The 20,931-nt window shown below is 40.8% G+C and overlaps 1 protein-coding gene across 1 annotated transcript in view; it reads right to left on the minus strand.

Moving 5' to 3' along the window:
* wdr38 (WD repeat domain 38) overlaps positions 1 to 20,268 on the minus strand; it is a 37,434-nt gene extending 17,166 nt beyond the window's left edge. The window contains exon 1 of the mRNA XM_031892006.1: positions 20,027 to 20,268. The gene's annotated coding sequence lies outside the window, so the exon portion shown is untranslated. The remainder of the gene's footprint in view (positions 1 to 20,026) is intronic.
* Between the last annotated feature and the right edge of the window lie 663 nt (positions 20,269 to 20,931).

Raw genomic sequence — 20,931 nt, forward strand, 5'->3', positions numbered from 1 at the left:
GGTGCACCTAAAGACACGGCCTCCAAACAGCCCAAAACAGGGGCAATACACAAGAGCAATTTCAGCTCGAAAGTTTGGAGCTGCGCTCTAAGTGCACTCCATGCAGTTTGTCAGTCTGAACACCCCCTTACCTGTGAAATACCCCCACAAACTATATGTTTTCTGAAAGTGCACACCTGTAGCTATTCAGCAGCGCCATTCTTGCTTTCCTCCATGCAGAATTGTGGACGCAGTTCTCCGTAGAAGTTTGCGGTTTGGCCTGAAATAAAGAAAAAAAAAGATCCAAAGTTAGATTTCTCCCCAAAATTGCCATAGCAACGAAAAAAAAACACTAGAATATCAATCTACAACTTGTCCTGAACAAAACGATACCCCACATGCATGGGTGCACCTAAAGACACGGCCTCCAAACAGCCCAAAACAGGGGCAATACACAAGAGCAATTTCAGCTCGAAAGTTTGGAGCTGCGCTCTAAGTGCACTCCATGCAGTTTGTCAGTCTGAACACCCCCTTACCTGTGAAATACCCCCACAAACTATATGTTTTCTGAAAGTGCACACCTGTAGCTATTCAGCAGCGCCATTCTTGCTTTCCTCCATGCAGAATTGTGGACGCAGTTCTCCGTAGAAGTTTGCGGTTTGGCCTGAAATAAAGAAAAAAAAAGATCCAAAGTTAGATTTCTCCCCAAAATTGCCATAGCAACGAAAAAAAACACTAGAATATCAATCTACAACTTGTCCTGAACAAAACGATACCCCACATGCATGGGTGCACCTAAAGACACGGCCTCCAAACAGCCCAAAACAGGGGCAATACACAAGAGCAATTTCAGCTTGAAAGTTTGGAGCTGCGCTCTAAGTGCACTCCATGCAGTTTGTCAGTCTGAACACCCCCTTACCTGTGAAATACCCCCACAAACTATATGTTTTCTGAAAGTGCACACCTGTAGCTATTCAGCAGCGCCATTCTTGCTTTCCTCCATGCAGAATTGTGGACGCAGTTCTCCATAGAAGTTTGCGGTTTGGCCTGAAATAAAGAAAAAAAAAGATCCAAAGTTAGATTTCTCCCCAAAATTGCCATAGCAACGAAAAAAAAACACTAGAATATCAATCTACAACTTGTCCTGAACAAAACGATACCCCACATGCATGGGTGCACCTAAAGACACGGCCTCCAAACAGCCCAAAACAGGGGCAATACACAAGAGCAATTTCAGCTCGAAAGTTTGGAGCTGCGCTCTAAGTGCACTCCATGCAGTTTGTCAGTCTGAACACCCCCTTACCTGTGAAATACCCCCACAAACTATATGTTTTCTGAAAGTGCACACCTGTAGCTATTCAGCAGCGCCATTCTTGCTTTCCTCCATGCAGAATTGTGGACGCAGTTCTCCGTAGAAGTTTGCGGTTTGGCCTGAAATAAAGAAAAAAAAAGATCCAAAGTTAGATTTCTCCCCAAAATTGCCATAGCAACGAAAAAAAAACACTAGAATATCAATCTACAACTTGTCCTGAACAAAACGATACCCCACATGCATGGGTGCACCTAAAGACACGGCCTCCAAACAGCCCAAAACAGGGGCAATACACGAAAGTTTGGAGCTGCGCTCTAAGTGCACTCCATGCAGTTTGTCAGTCTGAACACCCCCTTACCTGTGAAATACCCCCACAAACTATATATTTTCAGAAAGTGCACACCTGTAGCTATTCAGCAGCGCCATTCTTGCTTTCCTACATGCAGAATTGTGGACTCAGTTCTCCGTAGAAGTTTGCGGTTTGGCCTGAAATAAAGAAAAAAAAAGGTCCAAAGTTAGATTTCTCCCCAAAATTTCCATAGCAACGAAAAAAAAACACTAGAATATCAATCTACAACTTGTCCTGAACAAAACGATACCCCACATGCATGGGTGCACCTAAAGACACGGCCTCCAAACAGCCCAAAACAGGGGCAATTCACGAAAGTTTGGAGCTGCGCTCTAAGTGCACTCCATGCAGTTTGTCAGTCTGAACACCCCCTTACCTGTGAAATACCCCCACAAACTATATATTTTCAGAAAGTGCACACCTGTAGCTATTCAGCAGCGCCATTCTTGCTTTCCTACATGCAGAATTGTGGACTCAGTTCTCCGTAGAAGTTTGCGGTTTAGCCTGAAATAAAGAAAAAAAGATCCAAAGTTAGATTTCTCCCCGAAATTGCAATAACAACTAAAAAAACCTGCCCAATTTAGCCCCAAAATATATTCTATTTACCTTTATCTGTTTAGTTGAACATCTTTTGACTGTATAGCTTCATCTGTATTCCTGCGAATCTTCGGGTGATGCGAGGAGGTGGTGAAAGGGAGTCATTGCCCCCACCGAGTAATGACAACCAGCGGGGGCAAGTGGCTAGGGTTAGGAAGGAGAGGCTTCTGCCTGGCACCCCCCAATTGTTGCACCCTAGGCAGGAGCCTCTAGGGCACCAGTTTTGCCCCCCCATACACAATACACCCATAGAAAGTGCACCCAAAGACAGCACCCCCCATACACATTGCCCCCATAGACAATACCCCCATACACAGTGCCCCCAATTGCCCCCATACACAGTGCCCCCATAGACAATACCCCCATACACAGTGCCCCCAATTGCCCCCATACACAGTGCCCCCAATTTTCCCCATACACAGTGCCCCCCATACACAGTGCCCCCCATACACAGTGCCCCCCATACACAGTGCCCGCCATACACAGTACCCCCCATACACAGTACCCCCCCATACCCAGTGCCCCCCCATACACAGTGCCCCCCCATACACAGTGCCCCCCCATACACAGTGCCCCCCCATACACAGTGCGGTAATCTATTACAGAAATGCGGGACATTATTGCATAAGTTGCATAGCACCACAATTCTGAAAAAAGCTGAATGCCTGCACCAAGAACAAAATATATATTGCCCAAAATAAAGGCCTCAATATCTGCATTGAAAGCTGAGCTAATGAGTTTTGAATTTGCCAGTTTCTCTCCAACCAAAAGAGCTATGCCATCAGAACAATACTATTACTCATAATAAGGAGAAAGACTACAATTAGCATAAGTGTTGAAATGTAAACTCCCATCTACCAACAAACTATAACTTTCTTTTCACTACTGCAAACAAAGACCCTAACTGTGCAAAAATAATAAAAAAAATATTCCATGGAGAGCTAATACTGTACACTAGTAAAACCTAAAATGTCACCCAGAAATACATATAGCCGTAGCAACTGCCCTGAAAGGGTAGCTTATGAGGTGTCCGTAAAAAAAAAAACCTTGTGGCATCAGCAGGGGAGATGAAATCATCCGCAGGCAAGATGAAACATCATGATCATCACGCACCACAAATTTTTAGGGGCCCAGTCCGTCACGCAACACCTCAGTTGGCTATACATAACCTAACGTAACATTTTAGGTAAGGAAACAACCAAATTAACCATGACATAAAATTCTGACCTGAATACATAAACCATAAGGCTACTATATTAATTTTGCACAAAGCGGGATGCCAATAATTATTATAAATTCCATCAGTGCACAACAATTTATTACCCTTTCAATAGTGCAGACGAGTATGGTATATTTCAAAACATGGTTTGAAACATAACCCGGGGTTGCGAGGGCACTTAGGGCAGTAGTACCGTGTATCTCGTCTTATACCCCTTTTGCGGCACACTCTGCAAGCTTTCTGGGCAAACACTTTTCCAGGTGTGGGTGGAAGCGTATCAATAAAGTGCTTCCCAATCAATCGGGCCACATTGTCACTAGGGGGCATCTCAGGCACAGTCTCCTCTACACCACTAAACAACAGGGCAGGGATTATCTGCAGCTGGTATTTATAATAGGATAATTTGCGGCCTGGTACTGCTGCCTTATATACAACGTATGAATTTCGAAGGGCCATTTGAATCAAGTATATACCAACTTTTTTGTACCAGGCCTTAGTTTTTCGAGTGGCGTTGTAGTAATGTTGGAGTTGATCAGTTCTGTCAACGCCACCCATGTACCTGCTGTATTCCCTGCAACAGAGAGGTTTTGTTTTAGGGGGCCTACCAACTCTCTGTACCACAGTTACTGACTCATCGTGGATTGTCGTCAGCATGAATACATTTTTTGTGTCATAATAATTTATGGCAAGGAGCTCATCATTTCTTAGGGCATAAACTTCTCCACGATTAAGTTTTTTGCTGACCAGATCCCTGGGCAAGCCCTTTCGGGTACGATTTATAGTGCCACAGGCTGGGGTATCTAAGCAATATAGGGCAGTGAACAGGGGGATACTAGTGTAAAAGTTATCCACATATAAGTGGTAACCTTGGCCCAAAAGTGGAGAGATGAGCTCCCATACAATTTTGCCACTGACAGTCAAATCAAGGGGACAACCAGGGGGGTCTAATTTGGAGTCCTTGCCTTCATAAATCATGAAATAGCTGGTGTACCCCGAAATGCTTTCGCACAGTTTGTAAAATTTGATCCCATAGCGGGCACGCTTGCTTGGGATGTACTGCCGAAATGCGATGCGCCCTTTGAAGAGGAGAAGTGACTCATCTATACAAATGTTTTGGGAAGGGGTATACACTTCTCCACACCGCTCAGACAGGCTATTTATAAGGGGCCTCAATTTATGCAGCCTGTCATGGCCGGGCACATCAGGGGGTACAGCCGTTGCATTATTATTGAAATGCAGAAACCGGAGCAGTAGCTGATACCGGTTTCTCGGCATGGTGGCAGAAAAAACAGGGATAGACAACACAGTAGTGGTATCCCAGTAGGACTCCAAAGAATTTGCTTTTATGAGACCCATAGCTAAAGTGAGTCCCAAGAACTTTTTCATTTCGGCAATGTCAGTGGGATGCCATGCCTGCGCTCGAGCATACCTAGGTAGGGGATTATGGGTAAGGTATTGCTCGGCGTATAAATTTGTATAGAGGACCATATCCTGTAGGATGGCCTCAGTGATGTACAATTGAAAAAAATCAATAGGCTCAAAATTCCTGGTGTCCACCTTAACACCAGCGACTGCAGTAAAAGGGGGGATCTCAGGGGGAAAATTACAAGGAGGCCTCCACGCAGGCTCTCCTCCAGCTGCAGCATCAGCCCTATCACCCTCTCCCTCATTTTGCACACTCTCCTCTACCTCCATGGGCTCCTCAAGAGCACTAACCGTGCTACTACTACGCCATGACTCCTCAGTAGAGGAGTCACTCTCTGAACCAGGGGGCACATACTCGGAATCAGAGTCACTGAACTCCTCCGAGCTAGAGGCCATGCACAGTGCAGCAGCCTCTTCAACCGAGTACAACTTTCTGGCCATGTTGCCAACAAAATATTTTTTTATAACACCCTAGTCCAAAATCACAAAAAATCAAGTAAATCAGAATATGATCAGAAGCCAGAAAAATCTAACAGCTACGCAAAGATAAACTACTGCAACACAGGCAAGGCAGACACTAGAAAAAAAAAACAGGTAAGATCTGGCTAAGAAAAAAAGCAGCTTTGGTTTCAAACCCCCCCCCCCCTCTAAACCCCCTTGAACTCCTGAACTCCCTAAAAAAAAATACAACCAAGAACAATCAGGAACAATCAGGAACAATCCAGAACAAGCAAAAAAAAGCAAAAGCCAGTAGATGCAACACACAAATAAAAAAAGCCAAGATCAATAAGCAAGAACAGTAAATGAACAGCAACACAAATCTAAAATGCAACGAAACCACTGAAAAATGCAAAATCAAGTTAACACAAGCAATATAACTAATCAAAGTATAACACAAAACTGAAAACTCACAAAACCACTGAACTATGCAAGAAAAATGTGATTATGCCGTGTGACTTGTGTTCAGGCTACCTGATCACTTGTCACACTGCAAAATCAAGGTAACACAAGCAATATAACTAATCAAAGTATAACACAAAACTGAAAACTCTCAAAACCACCGAAAAACACAAGAAAAATGTGATTATGCCGTGTGACTTGCGTTCAGGCTACCTGATCACTTGTCACACTGCAAAATCAAGGTAACACAAGCAATATAACTAATCAAAGTATAACACAAAACTGAAAACTCACAAAACCACTGAACTATGCAAGAAAAATGTGATTATGCCGTGTGACTTGTGTTCAGGATACCTGATCACTTGTCACACTGCAAAATCAAGGTAACACAAGCAATATAACTAATCAAAGTATAACACAAAACTGAAAACTCACAAAACCACTGAACTATGCAAGAAAAATGTGATTATGCCGTGTGACTTGTGTTCAGGATACCTGATCACTTGTCACACTGCAAAATCAAGGTAACACAAGCAATATAACTAATCAAAGAATAACACAAAACTGAAAACTCTCAAAACCACCGAAAAACACAAGAAAAATGTGATTATGCCGTGTGACTTGCGTTCAGGCTACCTGATCACTTGTCACACTGCAAAATCAAGGTAACACAAGCAATATAACTAATCAAAGTATAACACAAAACTGAAAACTCTCAAAACCACCGAAAAACACAAGAAAAATGTGATTATGCCGTGTGACTTGCGTTCAGGCTACCTGATCACTTGTCACACTGCAAAATCAAGGTAACAGTAATAACAGTATATATATATATAATATAACAGAAATAAAAGTATAACACAGAACTTAGAAATCAGAGTAATAGAGTAAAACAAGTAATAAAACAGAAATAAAGCACAATGCAGAACTGAAAAAGCAATGAAAATCAATAATATACAATAAAACTGATGAAACAGTGATTAGTGTGTAAAGGCTAAAAATGGAAAATAAAATAAAGGCAAAGTAAAAAATATGTATGTGTGTACACTTGTGAGTGTGTGTAAGTGTATGCCTGTGCAAAAAAAAAAAAGTGGAAACTGCAAAAAAAAAATCAGAAAAAAAAATTACAATTAGTGTGATGTGTAAATGGTGCAAAATTGGTACCTGGGGCAGGCAAGGCAGATCTCAAAGGCAGGCAGGCAGGCAGGCAGATCTCTGGTGCTGGAAGACCGCAGGGGGATGCAGGCAGGCTCCAAGAGGCTCCACGATGCTCCACGAGTGAAGGGGGCGGCGCCAGGGGCAGGATTAAATACCCCAAGCAGCAGGCACGTCCTGATGACGTCGCTGCGACTTGGGGTCACACAGAGGCGATCGGAGGGGGCCCAGGAGGGAGCAGCGCCGGTAAGCTCGTTGCCTAGGGGGTTTTGGGCCTGGCAGCGCGTCTCTGCACTCGGATCGATCGGCGAGTGCAGAGAACGCGCTGTCCTTATGGGAAACGTAGCTTCTACGTGCTTGGCATACAACGATTTTTTATGCCAGCACGTAGAAGCTACGTGCTTGGCAGGGAAAGGGTTAATATAAAGGTGAGTTATATGCATCTTTAATATACAGGCTGTCAAATAAATAAATATACAGTATAGATATATAACTATTATGCAGAATACTTGGGACTTGAGGCTTTTCAGATTAGAGGTCTTTCTGTAATTTGGATCACCACACTTTAAATCTACTGAAAAAAATAATTAGATCATGAAATAATAGGATTAGGATAGGGAATGATTAATAATAGAATCCCAATAGGATTGCTTCTTGAATCTTACAAGCTATATGTTCTGTCAGCTGTAATGCAAGGAGGTAGAAGCTGTTATATTGGATGCCATCAGTATGTATAACAATTTTGATTAGGTACTTTAAATATAGGGGGTTTCCCTTTTGCCATTAATTTGGGCCTATCCTTAAAAACTGGAAAAAGGAAAAGTGGACCCTTTGCTGGCTACCAATGTAAACAATGTAAAATGTATTTATTTTTTTTTGTTTTTCATAAGGGACCCATGACCCATCACTGGCCACATAGTGGCTACCAAAATTGGCTTTAGAAACACTGAGCTAAACTGAAAGATGCACAGTAACATTGTTTTTTTTTAATCTTCAATATAAATATCCTATGTCTACATTCCCATCAGCCCCTGTCCTTATATTCCTCTAGGGCAGGTCTGTCCCAGCTGGAAACCTTCACCATTCATCATTTCAGTATTAGTTTGAACATGTAACATATTGGGCAATCTGCCTACTACATGGAAAAAGAGCACTGCTTAAAAGGAAATAGATTACAAATGTAACTCTTGATGAAAACTATTCAGGAAGAGAGCTGTTGTACACTTAGGGGTATATTTATCATGCTGTGTAAAAAGTAATATAAAACATTACCAGTGATGTTGCTCAAAGTAGCCAATCAGATGCTTTGCTTTGGATTTCTAACTGTTGAAATCTTATTTCTGATTGGTTGCCCTTGGCAACATCACTAGTAATGCTTTACTCTGCTTTTTGCCCAGCATGATAAATATACCCCTAAGGTAGCCATACACGGGCCGATTGTACCTGCCGATATCGGTCACTTATCGGCCTGTTTAGGGGCACAAACGATGGGCCTGCCCGACATCTGGCCTCAAATCGTGCAGATATTGATCAGGCAGGTAAAAAAATTAAGTCAGATGGGGGACCGCATCGGCTAGTTGATGGGGTCTCCGAACCAACTGCACCTATTACCGGCTTTCTAAATCTAAACCAAATTAGCCTAAATTCACCCAATATCGCCCACCCGTAGGGATATAGGGAGAAGATCCGCTCGCTTGGTGAACTTTACGTTTATGGCCACTTTTAGCCTTCCAACAGTTCCATGGTTTTGTACAAGCTAAGCAAGACAATGCATGGTGCTGGTGCAACAACACTTAGGGGCCTATTTATTAATGTATGACAGGTACAAAATACAAAAAATTTATATTTGATCAAACTGTGCATATTTTCTGCTGCGTTTTCGTATTTTGCGCAACTTTTTTGTACTTCACGACAAAACTTACACAACAAAATCGTATTGTTGCGCCGAATACGAAAGTTTCGGATTCATTCAAGTTCGGTATCATGACTTTCCTTGGGCCAGGTTGGAGCTGCAGAGTGCCATTGAGCCCTATGGGAGACTTTCCTTGGGCCAGGTTGGAGCTGCAGAGTGCCATTGAGCCCTATGGGAGACTTTCCTTGGGCCAGGTTGGAGCTGCAGAGTGCCATTGAGCCCTATGGGAGACTTTCCTTGGGCCAGGTTGGAGCTGCAGAGTGCCATTGAGCCCTATGGGAGACTTTCCTTGGGCCGGGTTGGAGCTGCAGAGTGCCATTGAGCCCTATGGGAGACTTTCCTTGGGCCAGGTTGGAGCTGCAGAGTGCCATTGAGCCCTATGGGAGACTTTCCTTGGGCCAGGTTGGAGCTGCAGAGTGCCATTGAGCCCTATGGGAGACTTTCCTTGGGCCAGGTTGGAGCTGCAGAGTGCCATTGAGCCCTATGGGAGACTTTCCTTGGGTCAGGTTGGAGCTGCAGAGTGCCATTGAGCCCTATGGGAGACTTTCCTTGGGCCGGGTTGGAGCTGCAGAGTGCCATTGAGCCCTATGGGAGACTTTCCTTGGGCCGGGTTGGAGCTGCAGAGTGCCATTGAGCCCTATGGGAGACTTTCCTTGGGTCAGGTTGGAGCTGCAGAGTGCCATTGAGCCCTATGGGAGACTTTCCTTGGGCCAGGTTGGAGCTGCAGAGTGCCATTGAGCCCTATGGGAGACTTTCCTTGGGCCAGGTTGGAGCTGCAGAGTGCCATTGAGCCCTATGGGAGACTTTCCTTGGGCCAGGTTGGAGCTGCAGAGTGCCATTGAGCCCTATGGGAGACTTTCCTTGGGCCGGGTTGGAGCTGCAGAGTGCCATTGAGCCCTATGGGAGACTTTCCTTTGGCCATGTTGTAGCTTCAGAGTGCCATTGAGCCCTATGGGAGACTTTTCCTTGGAGCTGCAGAGTGCCATTGAGCCCTATGGGAGACTTTCCTTGGGCCAGGTTGGAGCTGCAGAGTGCCATTGAGCCCTATGGGAGACTTTTCCTTGGAGCTGCAGAGTGCCATTGAGCCCTATGGGAGACTTTCCTTGGGCCAGGTTGGAGCTGCAGAGTGCCATTGAGCCCTATGGGAGACTTTCCTTGGGCCGGGTTGGAGCTGCAAAGTGCCATTGAGCCCTATGGGAGGCTTCCAAAATCATGCACAGAAGGATCAAAGTCAGAAAGGTTTTCCCGCTGTTTACGATTGTTCAGATACGAAAATTTCGTGACTTTCAGATCGCCAATACAATATTATCGTGACTAGTATAATTTTTTCGAAGTATTTTCGTGATATTTGCGATCATCGGAAATTATCGTATTTAATCTGAATTTTTCCCAATTCAGGATTCAAACTTGTACTTTAATAAATAGACTCCTAAGCAGTGTAAATAATGCCCCCTCCATAACTTCCTTTCTGGTTTAGTTCCTACGTTTAATGTTGGAAGGCTGCTTCTGTATTTTCCCTTTTAAAGGGACATATTTTATGTGTAGCTGGATTTATTTCAGCAAATCTGTGAATAAAGAATTCCCACAACTGTACCTACATTATAAAGAAGAGAATATTGTAGGTATGATACAGTGTACAGTAAATATAACAGAATACTTGGCAAAAACTAAACCCTTCTAAACTCAGCCATGAAGAAAATATGACCTGCAAAATCAAAGCTGCATGTGCTGAAGTCATTTACAGTCAGTTTTAAATTTTATAGTTGTGTTTCAAAAGAAGCTGCTTCCTCCATGTGGGATGCCTGTAGCCTGCATGTTGGTAAATGCAAAAGCTATGGGATTAAAGGCATTCCATCAGCTTTGGATGTAATCGTTTAGCGTGTGCGTAAAAGGTGATCTGACAGATATTGGAATCTGGTAATCACATGTGTACCGAGAATATCTCTTCACATTACATCACATATCCTGACTTCCATGCATCATATCTCGTCCTATTAAACCAACATCCCCGGAGGAGATCTTAAATGCTAAGGTGGAAATACTCAATAAAGGGGGTACAGAGAGGTATGCACCTAGTAAAACTGACTCTCTTCAGAACTGAAACTGGCCCTTTTAACTTACAAATAAACATCGGCCACATGCAGAGGCGCAGCTAAACCTTATTATGTCTGTATTAATCACATTCTAAACATCTTTCCATGACATTTAAGGAATAATATTTGTCATAGCTCTTGAGAGATTCTGCATTTTCTTCCTAAGACAAATGCTTTTTTGAGGCCACTCACATAACTACTTCTTACAGTTCTCTTTCTATTGTCTGTGTATGTGTGCCCCCTTTAATGGCTGGGTATTTTTTGCCTTTAATTGGTATTGTGCAGTTTTTCTCTTTAGTTCTTATACAATAACATATTTTAACTTTGCTGTTGAGTTGTTTTCTCTGTATTCATAAGCTTTATTTATTGTACTTTATTGTATCTTACTGTACAGTCTTCGATATGCTATTTCATTTTGTCTCACTAGAGGACACTCTGTGCTAACAATGTAGTTTGATAAAAGTGATAAGAAAAACAACTAAAAGAAGCCAGATCATGAAATACTGTCTTCTTTAATATTAGCACAAGGGCTCGATATGAATGCTGATTTCTGTAGGAATGCTACTTGGCATTGGTAATGGCATTGCCCCTATCTGATTCCTTCGCTTTTCTTCAATGTATCTGCATTAACCCCCTACACATTTCTTCTGTTCCTGTTTGTACCTGCAAAGACTTCTGTCCGATTCTTTCTTTTCGTAACTGCATTGCCTTCTTACAGATTCTTTAGTGTTTCTTGTTTGCACTTCTTTCGATTCCTTACCTTTTCTTGTTTGCACCTGCCCTGACTTCTGTCCTTTGCTTTCCAGCATCCCCACTAATCTCTGTTAGAGCCCTTACTTTTTACTTTTGATTCCCGGACTGGGATTCAAACTAGGCTGTGTCATTTCAAGTACACCAGAAGCCCAAACAGCTCCCCACCAGCTTAATAAAAAGTGACTGTCTATGGCACCTTACAGCAGCCCCTCTGATGTTAAAAACTTGGTGGTGATACTCAAAGTTGTTCCCCATGTAACATTATGTGAATGCCATCTTTTGCCTTTCTGAAATTTATGTTAAGATAAACTTTTACAATAATGGAGGGCAAAGACAGTAGTATTCAGTTTTCCTCTCGCTTTAGTTTGAAATGTAAATTGCTGCGCAGTTGATAGGCTCCCTCTCAACCTAGCAACCAGACAGTGGTTTGAATGGCAGACTGGAAGATAAGAGGGATAGGGTTTGAGATTTGAATTGAAATATTCTGTATTCTCTTGTGATGCCGCAATGACGTTGTGCTTCCTGAATTATATATCTCTAATGTTTTTCTTGTATAGGACAGATTTGTACTTATTTTTAGTCTAAGTGTGAATGGATATTAAAGTTTTAGGAAACTGAACTAGACTGAGCTAGCTAAAGGGATGTTTGCATGAATATATAAGAGGAAGAGCTTATTTTGATTTCATACCCATAACACAGGAAATACAGTCTGGAGTTGCTTCCTCGTCTTGCCTGTGAATACACCACCTCTATATGCTGTGTGCCAAATGTATGTTTAGCTTGTGAAGCTTGTGTGAGATATAGATATTAGTAAGATTGAGAAGGAAAACCTAAGAAATATCTCACTGAAAGGTCCATGTAGCATGGGATGTACCTTTCCATTTGGTATAGTATGGTTTGTTTTTTGAATTTTTGTATTTAAATTCTGAGCCAATAAATGGTTGTGTTTCTCCCTGAATAATGTGTTTAATTAATGGTGTGAGATATAGATACATCAAATTCCCTTAAAAGTATTTGGTTTTAGCAAACACAAAAAGCCTTCCATTTATGTAATGTGTACATACATCCTAGTAAGTGCCGGGACGACACACACACATACATTTAGTACACAAACATAGGTCTATGTCACAGAAATAGACATCATGCCTCAAAAGTTCTTATATATAAGCAGACATATGTGGTCATTGAATCAAAAATGGTCACAGTCTATAAATATTTGTGTTTCCATCATAAAAAAATTATGCTAGTGTTATGGATAATAAAATACAAATAGTTTTTTTTAAAATTTAAGACATTTTTCATATCTTTAACCAGTTTTTTTGCCAGACCCGCAACATAACTCTTTTTTTATTTTCTAAAACCAACACACTCATGCTGTGAGTTGCTGACAGATTACCCCTGCTCCTATTGGTTGATTTCAACATGAGTCAGGAACAAGTCTTTTCACTTCTGTTTTAGGGAAGCATTGTATCACCACTACCACTCTAACTCTAGGGTTAAACTTCACAGGAGATTTTGTTCAGATTTTATCTGATTTTGTCATGCAACACCAAGCAGCACAAGATTTTGTAGGATCCTACAATATCTGATCTCCAGAGCTGTAATGTAAAGCTGGATCAGATAGTCGGATGGTGTGTTTTGTTCATGCAATTACATCTAACAGTCAATGTATTTCGATGAGGCACCATCAGTCTTTATTTTTTGGGATGAAGGCACAGCATGAAGCGTTTCTTTCCAACAGGCAAGTCATGTTGAATAGCAATCCTTTCATGTAGTTTACACATCAGACTTTTGTATCAGTCCCACTGCAAAAGCAACTACATCTGACTTGTAGGATGGGTTCTGTTGATCCAACACCATCCTGGAAAATCTACTGTGAAGTTTAACTAGGAAATATTGAGAGATTACATTTTATTCTTTTATACTTTTCTATGAGCTGTGAAAGCTCCTTCACAGACAGCAATTTACACAATCCACAGTGTTACAAAGTTGTTCATTCATTTATGCCATCAACTGCCTTAGCACATCCTACAATCTATAGTGCACAGGATTTGTAAACATGTCTGTATATTTTAATTTATAAGGTACTATACATGTACACAATTATTTTGAGAACCTGTGAGTGCTCTATACAAGTACTGTACCTTATACAGTATTTCTTTGCACACTATTCTATGCAGCACCCGGCAAGCATAAATCCAGCTATTTGTTATTCTTTGACTCAGACCTTTCAGAATTTCAAGTGCATCCCACAGAAATACTTTGTAGCATGTCTGGGCGGGGGGCATGATCACATAAACTACTTGGGTTTCCTTACTGTTTTTATTCATTGTGGGAGATTTAGAACAGAATTAACCGATGGACCTTGAGTGTTTCTGTGATGATATATCTCAGCTCTGTAAGACACAAAGTAAAGCTATTCCATATAAAGTCACTTTAATCATCACTTATTCGTATAGCTCCGGCAAGTTATGCAGTACTTTATAATATTGCTATAACAGGGGTGTTACAATAAATTGTCAAATGAGGATATCCAAAGTCCTGATTTAAGCACAATTATTTTTTAAACCAAGGAGATTATTTTTGGTAATGTAAATATTATATTTTACCTATAACTACCTTAAACTATTTTACCTATTACCTACAACTATCAATTATCTTGGAGAATATGTAGTTAGTAATTGTTATGCTCTTTGTTTGCCCAGTGTTACTTTCTCTTTTTACAGATTTAGGTGTAATTATAATCCCCCATTGTACTCGGACTCCTTAGCCATATCAATTGTCTTAGTTTTGTTGAAATCCCCTTAGACTGAAGTCAGCAGGTGGAAGGGGCAATCTGACAAGTGTACAGTAATGCAGTGTGACCAGGCATAAGCCCAGTAATGAAATTTGAAATGGAATAATATTATCATTATTCCTTTTTTATATATTTTATATATTTTTTTATAGCACTGACATTCTATGCAGTGAACTTTATTAACATCTTTTGGTGTCACAGTGCATCTTACAATTCAATTTCCCTGTCACATTCAAACAACAAACTGTAAATTTAATTGCTTGAAACATTTACCCTTCTATTGTACAATGCTGCAGAATATTTATACGCTTTATAACATATTGATCATCATTATCAGGAGCCAGTTAACCAGCCTGTATATTTTTGTTAGTATTAATGGTATTATTAGTACTGGTCTTCTTTCTCTTTAAAACCAGCGGCATAACTTGCCCCCCTGCAGAAAAATCCCTGCCCTGACCGTGCCCCTATTTTTTTTTTTTTTCAGTTTTAACTTTTTTATTGGAGATAGATAGTACATGACATATTCAGTGACATTTCCAGTTGTAAATCATTGTGTCAATAAAGAGTACCACTGTTGATCGAGATTGGTTTTTACGTGTCGTTCCTTAAGGGGGAAAAGAAGAGGAAAGAAAAAGGAGAAGGAAAGGGGATGGGACGGGGGGGGGGGGTAGGTGAGGAGGGACGTGCAAGTCAGGGTCTTGTTTTTCCAGAGTCCTGACTTGCGAGGGGATAGTGGGTAGATACAAGAGAAATATACATACATACATATTAGAAACAGTAAGGTTTTAACTAGTTAAACTCTAACTAAACCATGCCGGGTGGGGTGTCTCTCAGAGCTCCTCTCCACTTTTCTCTTGGGTCCGGGTCCAACCTGAACATTATTCCATTTTGCTTCCCTCGTGACCTATCCCTGGGACTCTTAGGTCGTTATCTAGTTTGACCTTGTCCCTTTTGGTTCCCTGCCCTCCTATTGGGGGGGTGGTTTTATAATTGACTTTTTATGGATTGCATACCTTAGGTAACGTACATTATTTATAAAAGTTATATGGGGAAGGCATGGTTCAAGTGGAGGAGGTAAAGTATTGCTCCCAAGGGGCCCATTCTTTTTGGAACCGTTCTTGCTTATCCGTTAAGATACTGGTTAATTTTTCATTGACGTAGATCCAGTTAACCTTATTTTTTAGTTGTAAAATAGGCAAGAATGGGGATTTCCACGATCTTGCTATTGTTAGTTTGGCTGCGATAAAGATTTGATTTATCAGCTTCCAGGTATATTTATTTACATTAGGAATCCGTGCCCCTATTTTTAAGGTAGGAGAGGGGCCAGGGAAGGGATACTAAGGTACAGAAGGCCCCGCAGTCCAGGTCCCCTAGAGACTGCGGGATCTACTGCATATATATATATATATATATATATATATATATATATATATATATATAGATATGCCAATGATCAGAACCTCTCTTACCAGTTGGTTAAGTGCCTAGAGAACCCTACTTGGTGTTGGCCATCAGAGTAGCCAGTAAAACAAAAAAAGATTACTGTGTGTGGATATGTCTGCCTGGTACTGCTTGAGGGGTAACCACATGGTGGCAGAAAATGGAAATACAGAAAAGATTTATATATTAACCTTGTTCAGGGGTATATAGATAAAGCAGCAGACTTGTTGATTGTGTGTGAGTGTCTGGTAAAACCCCCCAAATTACTAATTTATAGTGCTAGTTGGGGGGGGGGGGTGCGGCAGCAAATTCTAATTTAAGCTAGTAATCTTGTATTGTGTTTTGACACAGATTATGAACGTTATTAGAATTTATATCTGTGATTTTTCTTCTATTTTTATCCATGATGAGAAGCAGTGACGGTGCCATGGTAGTAGCATTCAACAACTTTGCCTGCATGTTAATTTATATAATGAGTGCATATTGGTTATTCTTTATAACAATGGCAACTAAATAATTCATATGCTTTTATATATTGCATTAGCATGTAATTCACTACGTACAAAATTGGCATGAGCCTGGGATTCGCTAGGTAAAAGTCAGTTACCTGTGTGGGTGCAACACACAAATAGAGTCCTGGAAGTAACCTCCTCAAGGCAGGGGTTAATTGCAGGGATACATTTTTTCCTTGTAGATTGCACCTTGCAGGAAATGCATTAAACTTGGCTGAATCTACACACTGTCACTAGGACCAATTTAGAGGAGCATGTATAGTGCAATAGCTTTATGAATTCTCTGAAGTCTCTGCATGAGTCCGAGCTCACATTTCCGCTTGTGTTCATAAACAAGTCCTCTTAAAGGCCATGACCACCTTGGTGCTCTCAGGAAGAAGCAGTCATTTAAATGCTCCTAATCATCACCTCATCCCACAAAAATCATTGGAGATGTACTACATGTATAGGACCCATTATCCAGAATGCTCGGGACCAAGGGTATTCCAGATAAGGGGTCTTTCTGTAATTTGGATCTCCATACCTTATGGGGCTGATTTACTAATCCACGAATCCCGAATGGGAAAAAATCGGATTGGAAACGAACATTTTGAGACTTTTTTGTATTTTTTGCGACTTTTTCGTAGCTGTTACGACTTGTGCGAATTGTCGCGACTTTTTCATAGCCGGTACGACTTGTGTGAATTGTCGCGACTTTTTCGCATTGAGCGCTCGTAAACGGCGGGCAAATGGCTACAAAAAAGTTGCGACAAGTCACGCAAGTCGTAACGGCTACGAAAAAGTCGCGACAATTCGCGCAAGTCGTAACAGCTACGAAAATACCGATCATTACGAAAAAAACGCTTTCGATCCGTTCGTGGATTAGTAAATCAGCCCCTAAGTCTATTAAAAAAATCAATTAACCATTAATCAATAGGATTGTTTGCCTCCAATAAGGATAAATTATTTCTAAGTTGGGATCAAGTACAAGTACTATTTTATTATTACAGAGAAAAGGGAATCATTTAACCATTAAATAAACCCAATAGGACTGTTCTGTCCCCAATAAGGGGTAATTATATCTTAGTTGGGATCAAGTACAGGTACTGTTTTATTATTACAGAGAAAAGGGAATCATTTAACCATTAAATAAACCCAATAGGGCTGTTCTGCCCCCAATAAGGATTAATTATATCTTAGTTGGGATCAAGTACAAGGTACTGTTTTATTATTACAGAGAAAAGGGAATCATTTAACCATTAAATAAACCCAATAGGGCTGTTCTGCCCCAATAAGGGGTAATTATATCTTAGTTGGGATCAATTACAAGGTACTGTTTTATTATTACAGAGAAAAAGGAAATTCATTTTAAAAATCTGAATTATTTGATTAAAATGGAGTCTATGGGAGACAGGCTTTCTGTATAAGGGATCCCATACCTGTACTTATGGCAGAATTCAGCAGTGAGAATTGTCAGTTTAAAGAAAAACCAAATATGAAGGTCTTCACTTTGTCATATAAATGAGTAAGGCCACAGACCTTCCTTTTAAAGTACAGGTAGAAGAGAGTCAGAAGATGATTCCCAAAAACACTCCTTTTTTTATTTAAAGAGGAATGCTTTATGTTTGTATTGTGAGATACAAATTGCAGAAGTCAGATTGTTCAGATGTGGCCCCAAGTCTACCCAAATTCTCCACTGATTTACACATTTTATTATAATTCTTTCCCTAAGTAGTATAGTGGAAACTGGTCAAACACTACAGATGCATATTGCTGGAACTTTGGTGCCACAGTGAAACTGTGCAATATCTCACATCAAACATTAGTCAAGTTGGTGTGATTTCTGCCTTAAGGTCCCTATACATGGGCCGACTATAGCTGCCGATATCGGTCCCTTGGACCGATTCGGCAGCTAATCGGCCCGTGTATGGGCAGAACAGAGCGGCCTGGCCGACCAATATCTGGCCTGAAATTGGCCAGATCTCTATCAGCCAGGTTAGAAAATCCAGTTGGATCGGGGACCGCATCGGCTCGTTGATGCTGTCCCCGAACCGACTGCCCCATCACCACAAATGTAATCCAATCGTTTGGCCCCAGGGCTACCCGATATCGCCCACCCGTAGGTGGGGATATCGGGTGAAGATCCGCTCGCTTGGCGACATCGCCAAGCGAGCAGATCTTATAGTGTATGGGCACCTTTAGTAATGAAATTGTTGAAAACGTATCCTACTTGTATATAAATGTGAGATCTGTAGAAAGCCTAAAAACGTAGATACTCCTAAAATTGACCGATCCCCATACAGTTACACCTTTAGCTTCATCTGTAGTTTATTCCTTGCTTCCAGCCTTGGTCCAAAACTAGATTTCTTCTATTTGTATCCAGACTGACTGAGAAGCACAATGCAGGAATAAAGATTTGTTACGACCCGGATTGTTTATAAAGTTTTAGACCTACTCCTATTAACAGGGAAACAGATGTTGCTTACTTCTTTTATATTTTGCCCAAAAATGAACAGGGGGGATAGAGCTGGAAACAATAAACTTAATTACTACTTAAAGTTTCAGCAAAGGTCAACAAAGACATAACAATATAAATACAGTGGTATCATACTGAGAATAAAGAGACAGCAGATATTCATCGCTTGGAGGAAGGAAATACTGAAATAGCTGAACCTGCTAATAGAATAGTTGTAGGCTCAATACTAAATATGAAATAAATAGTTGTAATGTTTACAGCCTGGATAGAACTTAAACATGGAATTGACACAAATAAGCTGGAGCAACCTAGCTGACCTTTTCTACTTATATTAAAGGAGACATATCATGTAAAAAGAACATACTGTACCAATGAATTATACTCCTCTAAACATAGAAGGATTGTGCTTAAAAAAGTTGTGTTTTGGACTGATTTATCGAGAAATTCCACTAAAACCCTACTAGTCTCTAATTCTAATTCTCTGGGGGGGGGGGGGCGCACACTGTAGGATAGGAACCAATCAGCTATCCCCCTCCTGCTGTGCTTCTGGCAGGGACTATTAGGACACACCCACCCTTCATTTGAAACACTGACAGAGACCTGAGAGAATCTACAGGGAGCTCCAATAAAGGTGCCATCTTTGCAGATAGTATTAATCTTTAGCCCAAAGTGAAACCAGCACCATATATTATTCATAATTGCCTACAAAATAAGGGTTTTTCCATTTATCCAATATGTCACCTTTAAGAAAGATGTCAATGGCCTGCTGCCTGCCCTGTAACTTGGGCACCCAGGCACATTTTTATCCATTTCGTCTTTTTTTTTTTATAAACACTCATAGTTTGCACTGAGCCTTTATAGCAGATGGGTTGTTTTGCTTATTCTGTGGCTGCTTTATGCTCTTTGTTCACTTCTCCCTCACTATGTAAGCAGGTATGACAGCCAGAACAGTTCATGAACTGAAGCAAAAGAACTACAAATAACTTAAGTGGACAACTGTCTATTAACATCAAAACCAATGTACTATAAATACACAGTATTATTTTACTGTACTGTACTTTGTGTTGACTAGATTGTGACTATTACAAACTACATTTCAGGATCACAAAATGAAATATCAGCACTAACCTTGCTATTCAAGAAGTTTGTCCATCTGAGAAACATTCATCTAGCTGAAATGCTATGGTAGCCAAAGCTATAATTTGGTTGGTCCATGCAGTGGTAATTGCATAGAAAGAGCTAAGAAAAGCAAACTAATACACAAAAACAGATTCTTAACTTTGCAGGCAGCTCATCAGCAAATTTTGGTCTTGGAGATCATTCACTAAGAGGCTATTAGGGCCAAATGATGGGACAGGAGATAATGTAGAGAGAGGCGACAGTCTATGAAAAATGAAACAGATGTTAATAGTTAGATCTGTATAGGGTGAAACCTGACTAGGGTATGGTGGCTTAGCATATATCAGTGCTTTTGTGTGTCATTAGTGAATATATCCTTTACATAATGTTGGACAGTGGGGAAAGAAGGGTGAGATAATAACAGCATCACATTAAACATTATTTTTGCTCACAACTCCCAACATTCTTCAACAGCCAATGACTGAAAAATTAGCTGAAGGCTTGCAATCAAGGGCACTGTGTATAGTTTGTTTTGCTCCATGTTTGTACTTCATTTTTCTATTACACAACCAAAAACATCCAGGCAGGGTAACTGGTTCCTGATGAAACTGGCCAAAATGTAAGACCTTAATTTGTAATTTGTAAACTCTACTGGGGCAGGGGCTGTTATGAATGATGACCATTCTCTATAAATGTATGCATAACATCCGTACTATATAATTCAATAAACATGCAGCTCTCTCAGAGGTGCAGCACATTTCAATTAACCCGGTCAACCACATTGATGCAGTCGCTTAGGGGACTTGGCAATTCTGCTGGTAGATGTGAAGAATGGGAATGTTGTATGGTGGAAAACAAATCACATTTTTATTCAGCTCCCTCATTCCCTTTTGAGACTATTTCAGCTCCCTCAT

Source organism: Xenopus tropicalis, chromosome 8 (genome assembly GCF_000004195.4).
Source record: "Xenopus tropicalis strain Nigerian chromosome 8, UCB_Xtro_10.0, whole genome shotgun sequence".
Taxonomy (NCBI): domain Eukaryota; kingdom Metazoa; phylum Chordata; class Amphibia; order Anura; family Pipidae; genus Xenopus; species Xenopus tropicalis.